The following is a 16,812-nucleotide window of genomic DNA, read 5'->3' on the forward strand; positions in this document are numbered from 1 at the left end:
GAAGGTCTAATTGCACGACTTATACCTACGTTCTTTTAATACTTCCCACGAAGACGGTTAAGAAGTTTATCCATCTACTTAAAAACTTTTCACGATTTCTATCGAGCATTATTAATTCATTTAAAAGGAACGACACGAAAGCTTTTCATACAGAATAATCAGTCTCCCGTGGGAGAACAAAAACAAAATGATCGATACAACTAGAATATCAAGCATGAAAACTCGTTAGTCCAGGTTAGACGTTAATTTTGTTTCGAGACCCACATGATGTCTCCTTTTTGATTAACCTTCTCCTTCCCATCGTCCTTCTCCTTTTTCATCTTTTTATTTTATTAATTTATCTCTGACCTCCCACCTTTTTTCGGTATCCAGCCGTTAATTAATTTTGTTACTCTTTCGCACAACGTGCAATTACCAGACAGAGAGAATCGTGGCATGGGTCTCACGCGTAATCACTGCATTAAAATATAAAACGAGCAAAAGAGCTTAATTAATTTGTCACCTCGTCGCTCTTTTATAGCGTGTTTCGATTGCCCTCCGGCTGTATACGAGTACATATATCTACATAGGTGTACACGTATACTCGAGCTCGTGGAAAGGATAGAGCAAAGTTCGGTAACGAATTCATCTAACGCAACTACGATACCGGAATTTCGCCGGCGAGCTGCCTCCTAAAAGGATTCTAGCCTAGTCGACCAGTATCATCGCCAGATTCTATTCGACCAACGAAATTCGTTTCCACTTATTGTCCGGAATTGTCCTTTTTCGCCTCCTGAATAATCGCCTTCGAGGATATTTCAGACCCTCCTTTTTTAGAAAGGAATCTCTTTTGGAGCCGGTACGATATCTTACGGTTCCGGTTCGTCGAACACAAAATATTGAAAGTAAATGACGAAAGACTTCAAAGACAACATTTTGAGTGAACGGTATCCACGATTTAATTTAACGAATAAAACTGTGTACGTATAAAGATCACAGGAAAAAAGCACGTTGAGTAATGTGCAAAGTTCTTGTTTAAAATCTTCTCAATGATATATCACGATTAGATAAGCGATCCGTTTTTAATTGCGATTAAATAAAAAACGACGAATTAACCGATTTTAAATATTGTTACTACAATTGATCGTAATAATTAATTGCAATTAATTGAACGCGATAGTCTCTCCATCAATTTAGAAGAACCTCCTTCATTTTATTCGTAGCTTGACAAACATACCAGCTGAAGATAGATTCCTTAAATAATAAAATAATGTTTAACAACTACAAATACTAATCCTTTCAATGCAAAAATAAATTTTATCGATTCGTAATATTCTACGAGTTCTAATAAAACATAAAATTACTCCGATCTTTCTATCTACAATTTATCATATCTTGCTAAAATTGATGATCAAATGTCCGTATGCTGCTGAGTGCTAATGTACCAGTAAGTATACAAGTACGCTATCCGCGAAAATAAGCCACGTAGTTTCAATGTATCAATACGCGATACATCGCGAGTGGGTTAAAATAAGAAACGATTACATAAAAGAACTTGTCGAGTAATAATTGCATTAACATCGATTAGGAACGCGGGTACCAGCGACATCGATCTCGTTCTAGGCGAATCCAGGTCGAAAGCACGATAAGGGAAAGGGAACTTAAACGAATTCCCTAGTCTGTCCCTTGTTTCATCTTATCCGAGGGAACGGGCTCACGATATTTGCCATTGTCGCAATCTTTTTATCACCTGCTGGTGAATTCGACCACGTGCCGGGACTCGTAATACCTTAATAGCTGCAGAAGAATAGGCAAGATATTCTCGTGCTTCCTTCCTTCCAGTACTCTTACTACTTCCTTACTATTATACTTGGACGTTTGAGAAGCAGAACCGTGTTCGAGACGAACGAACGGGACCGTATTCCGAGAATAGTTTCGAGACTGTAAAAGTGGGCCAAACTCCGTTCTATGGTGAAGGTAGATTTCGTTGACAACCGGTTATTAACAGTAGTTTTCTTTAATTACCGAGAAGTTACACCAACTTGGAGTTTAGTGGCACCGCGTTTGGAAACTGTAACCCTCAATTTAATTCGTCCAAAGAATTTACCTACGCTCTTACAGGCTTCCATGAAGTAAGGAGTAGAGTAGCGCGATTTGGTAGATTAGAAGCGAAACACGAGGAAAAACGTTTAGTTGAAATCCTTGTTTTCCGGCAACGAACGTTAATCCTCTCAGAAACGTTTACTCTCTCCGCGGTACTCAACCAACTTTTTCCCTGCAATTCTCTTATCCAAACCTCGCCGGGGCACCTGCATTTCCCCATAAGACTAAACAAATCTTGTCGAGTCGAGATACTAGAAAAGGGAGAGAGAGAGTAAAATACGGTACACTTAACGTTCTTTAGTCTTAAAACTCTGTGCATCTTAACCTGGTACACCACCGCCCATTCTTGTTTCCACGATGCGCCAGGAATCGATTTTCTCTGCCAGCGTTTCCGCGCAAGATGCATTTCCCACAGGATCTCTCGGCACTCGGCAGGATCTTCGGATCGTCCTTCGAGTGAGGGCGGGACCTCCCAACTCGAGTAATTAAGACGCGAAGCGAGGCTAATTGCCGTGCGACTAACGAAGTGCGCGATTTCCGCTGAGCTGCGACCGCAACCATCGAAGAACCAAGACGCGTCCATTTGACCGAAATTGCATCCTTACTAACGAGCTCTTTTTCTTTCTTCTCCTCCTTTTATTATTCCTTTTTTAACCTCTTTCATTATCCTTTCTTCTTAGTCCTTTCATTGCGTCCAGCGTCGTCCTTGCAACCAGAACGTTACCTTACTACTAGTTATTTCCACGCATGTACACACACACACAGGTGGGAGTTGTATGTTTAGAGAAGAGTACAGTCATCCTCGATTAATGCTGCAATTAAGCCCTCTCTCTTTCCTGTTTACCATTCTCTTTTGCTCTTCTTTTTTAGGGAGCTCTCTCTCTCTCTCTCTCTCCGTGTTGTTCTTCCGCTCATCTTTGTCGGTTTTTGAGGTCTCCTTTGTATTGCCTTTTTTAGCCTTTTTTTTACCTTTTCTAAGGTCTTAGCTCCCTTATCCCTTTCACTCATCTTCTCCTATTCTTTTGAAACCTTTTTTGCTGTTACTTTATAATACCTTTTTGTCATTTTCTCAACCTTTGAAATATTGTCTTTTTATTCTCTATTTCTTCCGTTTTTCAGATCCTGTTGTTCCTTTTAACTCATCCTTTTTGCCTTTTCTTTGACCTCTGCGTTAATTCCTTTTTCTTGCGTTCTTTCCTTAAATTCGCACGTTGTTTTTCATCTCACTCTATTTTCCCTAATCCTTAAACCCGATATTAATTATACCGCATTTTATATGTTATTTTATTCAAATTTTCTTACACACGTTCCACAAATTCGAAAGAAAAATGAACATGTCTTAACCAATCTGTTATTAGTTTACTATATCGTCCTAAAATTTTGTCGTGCTAGTTTCCTTTTCTATTATTTTATTACTATTCTTAGCACGTTCCGCTCGAATAATAGCAAATATAATATAGCATTTTGCTCTACAATATTTTGCGTAAATTTTTTGTACGCTTCACATAAACTCGAAAAAGAGATAAAACACGTCTCGCGCGGAAATAAAAATTCAACGATTACGATACGAACAATGGGATTTCCGTGCGATCGGAGGCAGAGATGAAAGAGAGGCAAGAGGGCCGATGCGTTCCAGGGCACGCGTTTAACATTCCTGCTTTGAATACGTAATTTTCAGTGGTCGAGGCGGTGGAGGTAGCCTGGCCGGGGACAAGCACAATGCACGCGTGGTTTTATCCGCATCTCTGCTGACACACGTGACTATAAAAGACATTCCTCGAACGTTACAGCGAACCGAGGCCACTATACATTTCGAAAAATACAATTTTAATACATTCTCCTCAACGTCTTGGATCGACCAACTCTGCGATTAACCTCTCGCAGTTTTCCATCGTATGTTTACGAATAGCTTCCTCCTCCAAATCGAACTTTCCTTTCGTAATTTCCAGTTTCACGGCTCTCGAAAACTTGAAACTGTTTGATCTCGACTATTATCGCAAAATTATGAATGAGACTTGCAAAATTTCAAACTCGACGTTCCGAAGTCTTACGATTCGATGCAATTTCTCAACTCCGCCAATGAAATATAGATGCATTTTGTGGCAACCGAAGGCTGCGAGCATGAAACGGCTTACAAAGCGTTGACATTTCCGAAATCGTGCACACGGGGAACCGAAGTTCGCGGCACACGCCATATCACGGGTGTAAACGAACTTTCGAAAATGCCATAGGTTTCCGCGACACCACTCACGGTGGAAATCCCGTTCGCACAACATCGATCAACATCACGTCGACTCTTTTTATAAAGGGATTTCAAATATATCTGGAGCTGGACGAATTTTATCGGTACTAAAAAATGAAAAATGTCGACTCAAATTGATACGTTGCTACTCCCTTACTGCAGGTACTAAAAAGTTGTTAATGCGTGTCTTTTCTCGATAAAAATGCACAATGATACGTTTTTTAAGGAAATCTTGAACTTTCCCCAACGGTATTTTGTGATTCTTTTCTCATTAAAATTTGAACGAATGTACAAGCAAGCAAGTTTTCGATCTTTTCGATGAATTTTATCGGTATTAAAAGTGTGGGCTTAATGATTTTGTAAAGTGAATACATTTATGAGATATATATTCATACGGACGAATCTTATGCGAAAAGGGATTGCACCAGTATAATTGACATTCCGAAGTGCAAAAGGTTAAAGTTACGTTAGAACTGCTTTTGTTAAATTATAACTATAATCCTTATCACGAATGTGACACAATTAACCTTGCACTCCCTACGATCTTCTCGTAATAATCTACCATACGATATGCTAACAAAATTTTTTTAATTATGATATTATTATCTTTTTCTATTCTTGGTTTTTCCTACGCTTGATATCGTAAACAATTTTACATTTAAAACATACCTTGCTTAAAGCATCGCGATACGAAAAAGGATTACAAATCTGAATATTCTTTGATGACTTTTTCCATCGATATAAGTAGATAGCAGATAAAAGCTGTTCGTTGAACGATGCTTACTTTCCATCTCCGGTCTAACGTAGGAAAAGCTGCAAAAGTTTTTCGTCTCGCTGCACCGGCTCGTAGTAGTCGGAAATGTAGGCCAACGTCGCCCAAGGCCTCGTTCCCTAACAGTGTCTGGCGTATTGGATTTTTTACACGTCAGAACGGATTCACAGGTAGACCGGAACCCTTTACTAGTGAGTAGGGATGAACACCCCAGGGGGACGTGTCTCGGTTGGCCTACAATCGCCACACTGACACCTCTCTCTCTCTCGCAATTTCCCCGAAAATCCAAACTTGCCATCATAATACTCTCTCTCTGCTCGCGCTCCGATATTTTGAAAAAAACATATTTTATCAAATTTCTATCTAATCATTATTAAAACTAGTTAACTATTTAAGCACGTATTTTTCATGTCTAGACTTCTCTGTTCTTCTTTTTCAACTTTCCTTCCCGTATGAAATAATCTGTTATTATTACTCGATCTCGAAATATATATGAACAATAATTTTGAAAATAATTTTCACCAATTTTTCATTCGCATAATTCTCAGAAAGTAACCAAGAATATATTTCATCGATCATCGTAACCTTCAAAATCCCCTCCGCTTTTCGACCCTCGTCATTCTTGTGAAAAGCCAAGCGTGACCAGCGGTACCGATCACGCCAATTAATCATAGCAAGTTAACCAGACAAAGGTCGTATTCGTACGGAAGAAATGTATTTGGAGGGCGTCGGCTAGAGATTCGCGGCGCACGAGAGATTTCGCGCAGCTGGTTGCGGTTCCAACGACCAGATTTGCACGATGCAACCATAAGGTTGTACTTACGCAAGTGCATGCGTTGCACGCAGAACGGTGAGCGACCACCGCATGAGAACCCCATTATACGCAGACTATGCTATTGTTTATCTTTTCATCTTCCGCGCAGCTGTGCTCGTCGCTCCACATTTCCATGCAACGACGCACAACCAGCTCGAAACCAAGTTTCTTCTATAAAATAATTAATAGATATTATCGTTACCTACGCGAAATCAACCAGATGCTTTTGCTACCGATCCTCAATTTACAATTTCTGTAATCCGTGTTGTGTATCATGTTGTCATAAATTTGTATTGAATTATTTAAGAAGAAATTTAGAAATTTTGGAAAAAGAATTTCATTATAAACTTCTTAACGTGCACTCCTTGATAGGAAAAAGAACAGAAATTGTTGAGACATTGAGAACTATTTGTCTTTGCAGTTACGTCAAAGAGGATTTTAGGCGTGTATGCGAAATTTAATTCCGCTCGGCCATGTCCTTCGGGCACGGGAGTAGCCTTAATTAGTTTCCGCTTAATCTTACATGGGAACAAGCGCATGTGAGAAGCAAATTAAATAAAACGCACGATGCAACCCTACGAGTTTCGATACGATTTTATTAACACGTTCTCGAAAAAGTCGCAGGGAATCAACTGGAACATTGTTTAACAACGAAAGGAGAATAAAGAAACGAATAAATCCTCCTTGTGAAAACAAATCTTCATTGCACGTTTTATTCTTTTTTACATTCGCTATTAATATTTGCCATCAAGAAAAAAAATAGATAAATCAAATCTAGTGGCATAAATAAATGGGGCCCGGTGTATCGCTCACACCGGTTCCCGGGCCCCCTTCAATCGCAGCCGGGACGGTCATCGTGAAGGTTTTAGTAGGTTGGAGTCCGGCACTACCACGCCGCTTTTCCCCAGAAGCGACCTGGTGTCCGTGCGGATTTCCTCCACGTTAATAAGAAAAAAAAATAAAAAAAAAGTGGCATAAATAAATAATTCATTAACCATTGCAATTATTTGTAACGACACTCGTTTACTGTAAGTAAATCAATATAATAAAAGAAGAACGCAGAATTCTGTTTGCCGTAAATCGATACTCGTGCTTCCATGTTGTTTACTCTAAATCTTTTATTTTATTCTATTTTATTTGCGGCTAGCTTTTCTACTCTTCCTTACAATCGAAGAACAATAGAACGATTCTCTCTATTTGCAGAATTACTTCATTTTCTTTACTTCAACCATTCCTCCTTGCAATTGAGAAAAATATAAATTAAAATAAATAATTCTCCTAGCGTAAATATTTATTTGATAAAGATAAATCTCCTTATTTTCGGGATGCCTAATTTTAATTGGATAGATTTCTGTGTTTATGGCGAATGACGTACATGTGACGAATAACGATTTCAAATCAGCAATTAACGGATCTATGCTACACGGTAGTTAGGATGTATTTTTAGACAAGCCCACTTTTTAGTTAGTCGTTCGTTATCGCATCGCCATTTTCCACGATCTGGAGAATGCCACAGATCGAGTATACATACATATTCGTTAATAGAAAGTTTAATCTGCTTTGAATCAGAAAACTTCTAAACGCGATAGTTAATATAACTGAGGTCACTTGACGACGTCTAACAGATTTCCATCCTTCGTCGAATGCGATTTTCCGAACGTTATTACTCGTATTGATGTGATCTTCTCTTCAGAAAAAAGGAAAACCTCAACAAAAATCTCGACGTTGTTTCTGTATGTGTAATTACTATTTTTATAAATATTTATAAAACAAGGAAGCAACGGAAAATCTATAGATTTTTGAGAATTGTTCATAATAAAAAATTATTCAAACTTGAATTCTCCATAAATTCATCTCGTAAGTTAAAAATTATGCACAAACACAAACTCATTGAATTATATATTTGTCCTAGGAATTTATAAATAATAAATATACAATTTATTGCATGCACCATTCTATTTCCGTGCTTCGTGAAATATCTATTAGCTTGTGCACTATACATACATAATTAATTACGTACTTCGGTCAACGTTAAACCTCTCTATTAATGAAATTCTCTAAATAATTTCTACCCGACAACGCGAACAAGAATTCAGGTCAGCCTAATTTTCTGTTCCCCTCGTAAAAAAATATTCTTAAAATGCAACCAACTTACAACCGAATCAACATTTGAACACATCTCGTCTCCCACCAGCATCTAATTCTCTTCCTCTGAAGATTAAACAATTAGCCATACTCTTGACCCAATTCATCCTTGACACCCACCCTTTTCGCTTCCAATTTCATTTTTTCGAGTGCAAAAACCGGAATACTATGGAACTGTAGGATTCATCGTGAAAGAGGATCACGTTCGCCGAGACAGGTAGTAATTAACAGGAATATCGGCGTAGAGTCCTGTCGATATGCTTCACATTCGTCCACTCCAGTCCACGTTAAGACGTAATTGATTCACAGGATCCAGAAGTGGAACACACTCGAGAAGAAAAACGACGAGGCATCGATCAAATCGCGAGTAAAACTCAACGGCGACCGTGTCACAGGGTCATAAAACAGTAATAGGATAACCACGTCTCCCAAACATCCTGCAGGCCACAAGCCTTGAGACAATAACCAGATAGTGTCCCGAACCCAGAAGACAGTAACAGGATAATCACTTCTGACCGGCGCCCGGCGACAATCCCTCCATAGGGCCCAAAACCTTATTATATTACCCAAAATCAGCACTCGAGACAGTCTATTCTAACATTCTGAACCGTTACTCTATTGGATTCATGTAATACATTTTACACAGAATATAATATCTAAAGTCTGAATCTAAATGAAAGCTGACGTGAAATAGTTCAAATGACATGAAAAAACAGCTGGTGATCTGTTAATTTCGCGATTTCCTGTGTCTTCTACGTGACAAGAGCGACGGCGATGACAATGTCACGTAAACTTAAGGGTTGGTTGATGAAATAAAATAGCTGAGTCGTAACACAACTATTAATTTTGTTTTTATTAAACTTTATTATGAATTCAGCAATCACAATGTAATACACACTGAATTAACATAAATCACAATTCACTCCAACCACGTTATGTAAGACTTAGTTACACTGATACGTTAAGTACGCGACTGTTATAAAGGTAGAGACCGGTAAAGATATGTTGACTATCCTAAGGGTACAGAATAAGCGAGTCTTACTGACGATACTGTGTCTGAGGAAGGCTAGGGGTGGGTGTGTCTAAGGACACGGGACTATCGGATTTGTCGATGACAATTTTGGTTAAGGAAGCGACGGCAGTAGACACCGTCTCCGATTGGATAGTAAGACGGTTGGTGGACCAGGAAGGGTTTTAGCCGCCCTCGCGAGAAAGTTGCTAACGGAACATACCAGATGTGAAGAAAACTAACTTTCTAGGCTAACACGTGGTAGACAATAAACGTAGAAGGAAATCTAAGACAAGAGATACTCGCTTGGTCCGAAGGACCTCAACTATGAAAATTCCAAGACCCCTGGTGGGTACTTAAGATTATTGAGGGTACGCGCCAAGGATGTGCAGACATCTGGGTGCCATCCTGTCCGCGGTGTGTGACCTGCTCTCTGATGTGAATTGACGTTAGAACAACATCGACGAATGGAAAATCCTTTTTCGTTCGTTTCAACAACGACCATAGCGAAATGCACGAGGAATCTAGGAAAAAAGTTCACCAACATCTTCCACACGATCGTTCGTCTCTGTCGCCAGTTAACTCGCAAAATCTCAACGGTAATACTTAAGCTTGAAAGATCAATTCTGAAGTGGTTCTTGCCCAAAGACTCTCGAAACATCGAGTTTCGTCGCTCGATATGTCTTGGAGACCATCGATGCTTATTGACGGGGCTTTATTTAGAAAAATAATCAAAAGTAGTCCTTGGAACTGTTTCGATCTACAGTTCGTGCACGAAAATGTCGGCTATGCACATATACAGAAACCAGGAATAGGATTGATTGATCGGACCTTGGAAACGACTGCATGATACGACGTGACGTACGACTGTAATGGAGGCACGTGAGATTCGTGAGACGAAGAATCGATGTGGAATGCGGCTGTCGAGTGGCTCAATAACGAAAGCCTCGGTTCGTCGCTGCACGGGCGCACTTATCGCCTCCCTTGAAACAAGACTAAACAACGCTTAGCTCGATAACGGGCTGGAATTTATCCGATGCGTACACATCGTGCCTGATTCGGGACGAACGCGATGGAGGAACTTGTCGGATGGCTCGTGAGACACTCTATACAAACGCATGTTAGATTGGATGACGTGTAATTGATACTGGGCTTATATTGAACTTCCCTTTGAGCTTACACGTCAACTGAACGCTCTTTCGTCCTTCCGTCGATCTATCTACTCGAATAAAGAAGACATAAATAACATTATGACGAACGGGTTTCGTAATCATACATTTTCTATGGCACTCACATATATCTTTTCACCCTACCATTAAAAAATGACCAACTCTTTTTGAGTGGAATTGTTTCTAAGTTATGTAATAATATACTTTCTTTATGTTTATTATTATAATATGTTGAAGTGGTCACCACTTCTAAGAAAACTCTACATCTGGTCTTTTTAGTTTTCTCAAGCACTGAAGCCATCGACAGCGTATAGACAAAAGAGTGTGACGAAGACAGATCATAAACAGTAGACAGGCGACGTTGGCTTCGGGGTTTTCAGTTATTGGGTAACACAGCTAGCGTGTGGATCTGGACCAGCTCAAATTGTATTCTTACTTATAATTACACTTCTATTTAAATATATTTTCTACCTTACAATTTATCCACGAGTTTCTCTGTTTACACATCGAATAACCTCAACATAATATATTCTTTGTATTTACTATTATAATATAGTTGAGTGGAAAACACATCGGGAAAAAAGCAGTTCTATTTAAAAATGTGAAAGACATAATAGGCTTAGTCGAACTTTAATTGCCGGAACACAAATTAACGGAAACGAACGAATGCACGGAACGGTCGTTAGAAGATTGATTTAATAGAAAATTTAGAGATGGTCTGTTGTGAGAAAAATTGGAAAACAAATAAAAGAAATTATTATTATTCAAATTAGAAATTATTTTCATTCAAAAAGCGTTGCCTAATCAAAGCTCGACTGTACTAATTAGATTAAAAAGGGAGAAATATCGTATAAAGTGAGCAACTTTGCAAAGATAGAGCAATTCCGAATTTCGATACTTGAAAGTAAGATATTCGGAATAATCAAATTTTCTACGATACGTAGTAGTAAGACTGCGTCAGCTTTGTCGTCACCCTGTATCCTCGCTAATGGTGGGGAAAGCGACCTTGAGGCATCAATTGATTTTAGCAAAGCCACAGTCTGCTCGGTTTACTATCCAAACGATGGTTGTTCACAGTTTTCCCTTCGGAAACTTCCACACGATTTATGATCCTATTTACAGGAACCGGAGATACCGAAAGTCAATGTTACGCTATCTTTCACGGCAAACTCCACTTGTTACGTGCATTCCTACTCGAGGTTTCCATTCACAAACACTCGTATCTTCTTTCCTGTCTCTCCTTATCACATTTCACGCATTTCCCACGCCGAAAACAATCTACGCTCTTGTCTACAATAGACTAAAATCATTAAGCCTTGGAAGAAGTAGTTGTTAGAGAATACATGGATATTTTGTTAAGGAAGAGTTAGAATATCAAGACTATAGAAAAGTGGTGAGAAATTTTGACCTAGGCTTTTTCCCACATATCCTCCGGACTCAAATATATACGTAGTACGATACATTCATATAGATAGTACGTTATTAATAAATAAACAGTACGATCTACCAAAAATAGAATAATCTAACAAAGAAAACGTACATATCTCTTTCATGGACACAGACGAAAATCGATTGTCACAGATTCCAGCGTAGGATACCATCGATCAGTCCCACGTCCCATAAACCATTCTCGGATCGATGGAGCGTGCGACCCGTAGGGTTCAACGTCGTTTCTCGATACTCGTGGTCCATAGAAACGATAGCGGCAACTAGCACCCGGCGCGGCGTCGCGCACAATTTCGTCGCATTTCCAACTAACACGCGTCCGTATCAATCGTCGGAGCCCGACACACATAGGCGGATGGACACATGGAAACACGCAGAAAGAGAACAAGTTACCTCTGATAAAGAAGCGCCTTTGAATGGCAAAACGGGAACATTCGCGACGCGAACAATGCGTTCGAATCGGTGCCATGACTAGGCGACCTTCGCGCGAACCCGATACGAGGCCAGCCATTCACCGTGCACCCGTGTCCACGCGCACCAACTCGTTTGAGTTTCCTTTAATTGGATCACGCGGGTTTCTCGACCCGGCCGGGCTAATCCCTTCTGTTCTGGTTCACGCGTAGGAAAAGTGTTTCCGATTCATATTCTCTTATCGATTTCCTCTTTTCGAGGTCAATCATCTGAATAATTAATTTTGGAAAAGTGAAATTTCCCTTTTCATTAAGAAGAACGTCTTTGAAATATGTATCGTTTCGAATTATATTGTCGGTAATCTGAAAGCGAGGAAGGACCTATGTTTTGAATTTGTTGAACAATGTATAGTGATTCGTATAACACATGTAATATTTGTATTCACTAAAAGTTTTTATATGTTCAAATATTTTTGTGAACTACTGTATAGACATATGACGGAATAAACGATGTTTTCTATTTCTTAGTTCTTTTAAACAAATTCAATATATTTGAATTCCTAGTTTTATTGTTAGTAATCTGAAGATGTAAGAAAAAACCAATGTTAGTTGTTGATCGTATCCTCATGGGTAGTTCCTCGATTAGGATTATGAAGTATTCTTTTATTACCTTTTTCTCTAGAAATGCAAAATGATTATACGCACTGAAAATTTAATCCTCCGAATGCAAACTGGAAGATGTATAATAGAGACATTGATAAGCAGGAAACGGAGGTTTACGTAAATTCATAATGTACGAGCACAATTTTCAAAAATAGAACCTAGATAGAGATTTTTATTCATCCAACATATTACACTTACTTTATTTTGAATATTACGCATATTTTATACTCTCTAAATTTCCCACAAAGTCATCAACGTTTGCAACCTATTAGTAAATATTCTAGTATTTGTTCAGATTTTTTAAAAGCTTGGGATAATAAAAAGATTGGAATTAAGCATAAATGACTCAAACTGCTTGTAGAGAATTAAGAGGTGAGATAATTTAGCGTTAACCAGTTAACCGCGGAATTTAGTTTTAAAAATTTCTCATTAGATCATGGACTACGTAAATAAACACAAGCGATGATGAGTATACGCGTCAAACGCACCGAAATAAAACTTTTATTTCACGTATATACCCGTCAAACGCAGTTAACTGGTTAATCTGATCTTCCTTTGACGACATTTTCTAATTCGTTAATGACAGTCTGAACGGATGAATTCATTGAATAGCGTAGAACATACACCATGTGTTGTAGATGTCGAATAGGAAAAGGTTTATTTGGGATGAATAGGCAGGGCTGAAGCATACGTATTCTACGTCTTGTCACGATCCTTTCACCGGTAACGTCTCACTACTGTAAAATAGAATCGATCCACGTGGCTCCGTGCACGATATTTCGAACTTGATATTTCATTTTCTCGACCGGGCCGGGTATGGCGTATCGTAGTCGACTTTTCGACACACGATAGGTTTCTCACCATTAAGGCTGGTTCAGACATGGCTAATTGTTTATTCAAGTAGCAAGAAAACCATATTTACATTGTTCGCTTTAGAAGATCACTATGAACGAAACGAGTATAAAAGCGACGTTTATCGATGAACCAACAGCGTATCTTATTTATCATCCTAACCCAACATAAATATGTACATAGCTTGTGAGAACAAGGTACGAAAATGCAAAAACGAAGAAAAATAGCGAAACTTGATCAGATTTCTTTTCGAGTCAAAATACTTGCATCCTATCCTAAACATTCTTAAAAATCCTAGTCATTAAATAAAAGATATAAATAACTTTAAAAACAAAAATAAAATTTACATAAATAGAGTTGTTACGTCCGGTGACTCTTTACAGAAACCAGAATCCATCCTTCGGTCAAGATGGCCACTAGTTGAAGAAACTGGGGAGGCTATAATTAGTCGGACCGCAATAATCTTAAGGAACTGCCATAAAACTAAGCATCTTTATTTTATCGTTAGGGCCCTTAATTGCTACAAAAGATCTTCAAGTCGAGACGTCCCTTATGGTTCTTGTTCAATCAGATAAAAAATGGGAAGGTCGAGTTTTTTCCACGTTGAACAGTCATTTCCACCCGCAAACGACTGGTGGTGGGACGACCCAACCCCCAGCAATAGTTTTCCTCTGCGACAGCATCGTCACTGGTTTGTCATCCTTAGATCAGTCAACATCTCTAGACTGGTTTTCGTTTATTAATCGGTCATCAGTCGTTACTTACTATTTACACGTCTCTGAGAATACGTTTATACGTACGATCCGTAACTATTTATATCTACAAAGTTGTTGGAATAAAGTATATATTATAACCTGTTACTTCAGTTTACAATCAGTCAACCAGCTCTATTATCCTAAACGAAATAGAAGATCGACCAATTCGCGGCATCGATTATCTAATTGTAACGAGAATTTACGACTCTCGTTGACGCGATCTACCGCGAACGCGTCTCTCCGAGAACGGTCGAACAAGAGTAAAATTCCACTTCTCTGAACCCGACGAGAGACAAATGATTCATGTAATACGAGTTACATATTATTTTCGACTTATTTTTTCATGTAGGAACACATCGTACCCTAAGCATAAGTCACAAAAAATACTGTATATGTATTTATTTTCATGACACTGGCAAGTTTGTACGAAAAACTACTCCTTATGAATAAGCATACTTGAAAGATGAAATTGCACTAAGCAAATATCCTCAACCGTGGAACATGAATCTTTCCTTCATTCTCCAACGAATTTCCTTCGTAATCGTTCCCTTTACCTGGTCTATAAACAATCAGAGAGACGCAGCTCGTGCATCGACGACCGATGCTATCTGACGCCCGCTCGACAAGCTAATAAAGCGAGTTGCGCTTGGAATTTTAAAGCACAAAAGGAGAAGAGAGGGGACAGGACAGGAAGAACGAGGAGACAAAAATTAAGTCACGCTACCAGCTCAGCGCGGGGCGCGGGACATGAAAAGCGCGTATACGCGAGGGGAAACGATGCCCGACACGGTTCTGAACACGCGACAACGGGACAGGACGAAAGTTTGTTCGACGATAATAGCTGCGGGCCAGGTCCCAGCGATTTTCACCAGTGGCTGAGAAATAATCCCGGCCCTACCGTCTTTTTTCCTCTTGATATTTTTCTCTCTTTTTTCCTGTTTCGTGTTTCGCTCCTCTCCCTGTTTTAATTACAATTTACACCAGCGCAGCGGTCTCCTCGCACGCTCCTCTGCAAATCCACGTCGACGGAAACTATGAAAGTCCTCGAGATACAGATAGGCGATTTTTAATCAACAACTCGTAATTTCACTTTCTCAAGCTTCCTCTATCCTCGTAACCGAGACTGGGATCGTCCGACAGTACCACAGAAACATCCGGATGAACCAGAAATATGCTCTTACACGTCCTGACGATAGGTCGAACAAAGAGAGCCACGGATACACACAGAGAATTCTATATTCGAAACAGAGAGACAGACAAACACTAAAGAACAGAGGGGCGGAAGAGAAAGAGACCGGTAGGGGGAGTGATATATCATGAGAGAACGAGAACTCTGCCGCAACCTCATTCTCCTTTCCGGCTGACGCGTTGAAAAGCTGTCACCCCTCTCCCCACTTCTCGCTCGTACACCATACGCCATACATACAGCATCCCCTCTGCATCACCGTTCCCCCACCAAGTGGTGCACGGTTATCCCCACTACACGACGTCGCGCCGTCACTCTCGATGACGTGTGTTTCAATGAATGAACCAGCGGTGGGGATAAGCGCACGCATACGTGCGTACGCTAGTACGAAGCGTACGCGTATACCCTGTGGCTGCACGACCGCCTCTCTATGCGCCTGGCGATCACGCAGCGCGCCGCTTCCGCTTTGACTTTCTCAGGCTTCATTTCTTTTCTCATTTGTTTTCTTCTTTTTTTTAATACTAATGTCTATGTTTTTCGTGTAATTCTCTTTTTTTCTTTTCTTCTCGATAGCACAGAAATATAAGAGCGGATGTGAGAATAGATTAGCGAAAAGTTCTCGTAAATGATATGATAGCTTGAAAATTCCGAAGTAATAGTAACGGAAGAATAGTGTCAGCAGGTTATTCGATATCTGTTCACCGACTTATTCCGCTAGATATGGCGGAGATCACTGGCTGATCGATCGGAAAACAACTCGAATACTAGGGTAGTTTTCGTGTTTCTGTGTTTCGTATGCATCGTACCGATCGACTGCTCATTCAACGACATACATACACATGTATGTAGATATATGCAATATATATACATCACGAGGAGACTGTATTCCGTACCGGAAACGAATTACAGTTTATCCGTAAAATCGATGGTATTCGGAATAAAAGAAAAAGAATACACGACTCGGTCGGAAAATCTGGTAATTTCCACATTTTAATCAAAACCAATAATTCGATCCACGTCGAGGGCGAAGATTCGCCGAGGCCAATTGAACACGTACACGCAAGCGATGAGAAAGGAGAATGAATAAAACCAGTGCAGAACGAGACAAGTAAAAAAAACGTGAAAAATCAGTGTTGGTTATTTTTCATGCTCCTTGTGTATGTTTTCTCCTCTTTTCTTATTCATTTATCGAAACTGCCGTCGTTTCGAACAAATGTCTGCAATAACACGTGCGCACACATCGTCGCACGCTGCGCTGTCTGGAAAA

The 16,812-nt window shown here is 39.6% G+C and overlaps 1 protein-coding gene across 12 annotated transcripts in view; it reads right to left on the reverse strand.

Annotated features, from left to right (window-relative positions):
• LOC117212686 (catenin delta-2) overlaps positions 1-16,812 on the reverse strand; it is a 48,073-nt gene that overhangs the window by 14,929 nt on the left and 16,332 nt on the right. Inside the window, exon 1 of one of the 12 annotated variants that reach the window (XM_033457652.1) lies at positions 11,774-12,046. The exons of the other annotated variants lie outside the window; for them this stretch is intronic. The gene's annotated coding sequence lies outside the window, so the exon portion shown is untranslated. Of the gene's footprint in view, positions 1-11,773; positions 12,047-16,812 lie in introns of those variants that run through there. 12 annotated transcript variants of the gene reach the window in all.

The sequence above is a fragment of the Bombus bifarius genome, unplaced genomic scaffold, assembly GCF_011952205.1.
Source record: "Bombus bifarius isolate JDL3187 unplaced genomic scaffold, Bbif_JDL3187 scf7180000008358, whole genome shotgun sequence".
Classification (NCBI taxonomy): Eukaryota; Metazoa; Arthropoda; class Insecta; order Hymenoptera; family Apidae; genus Bombus; species Bombus bifarius.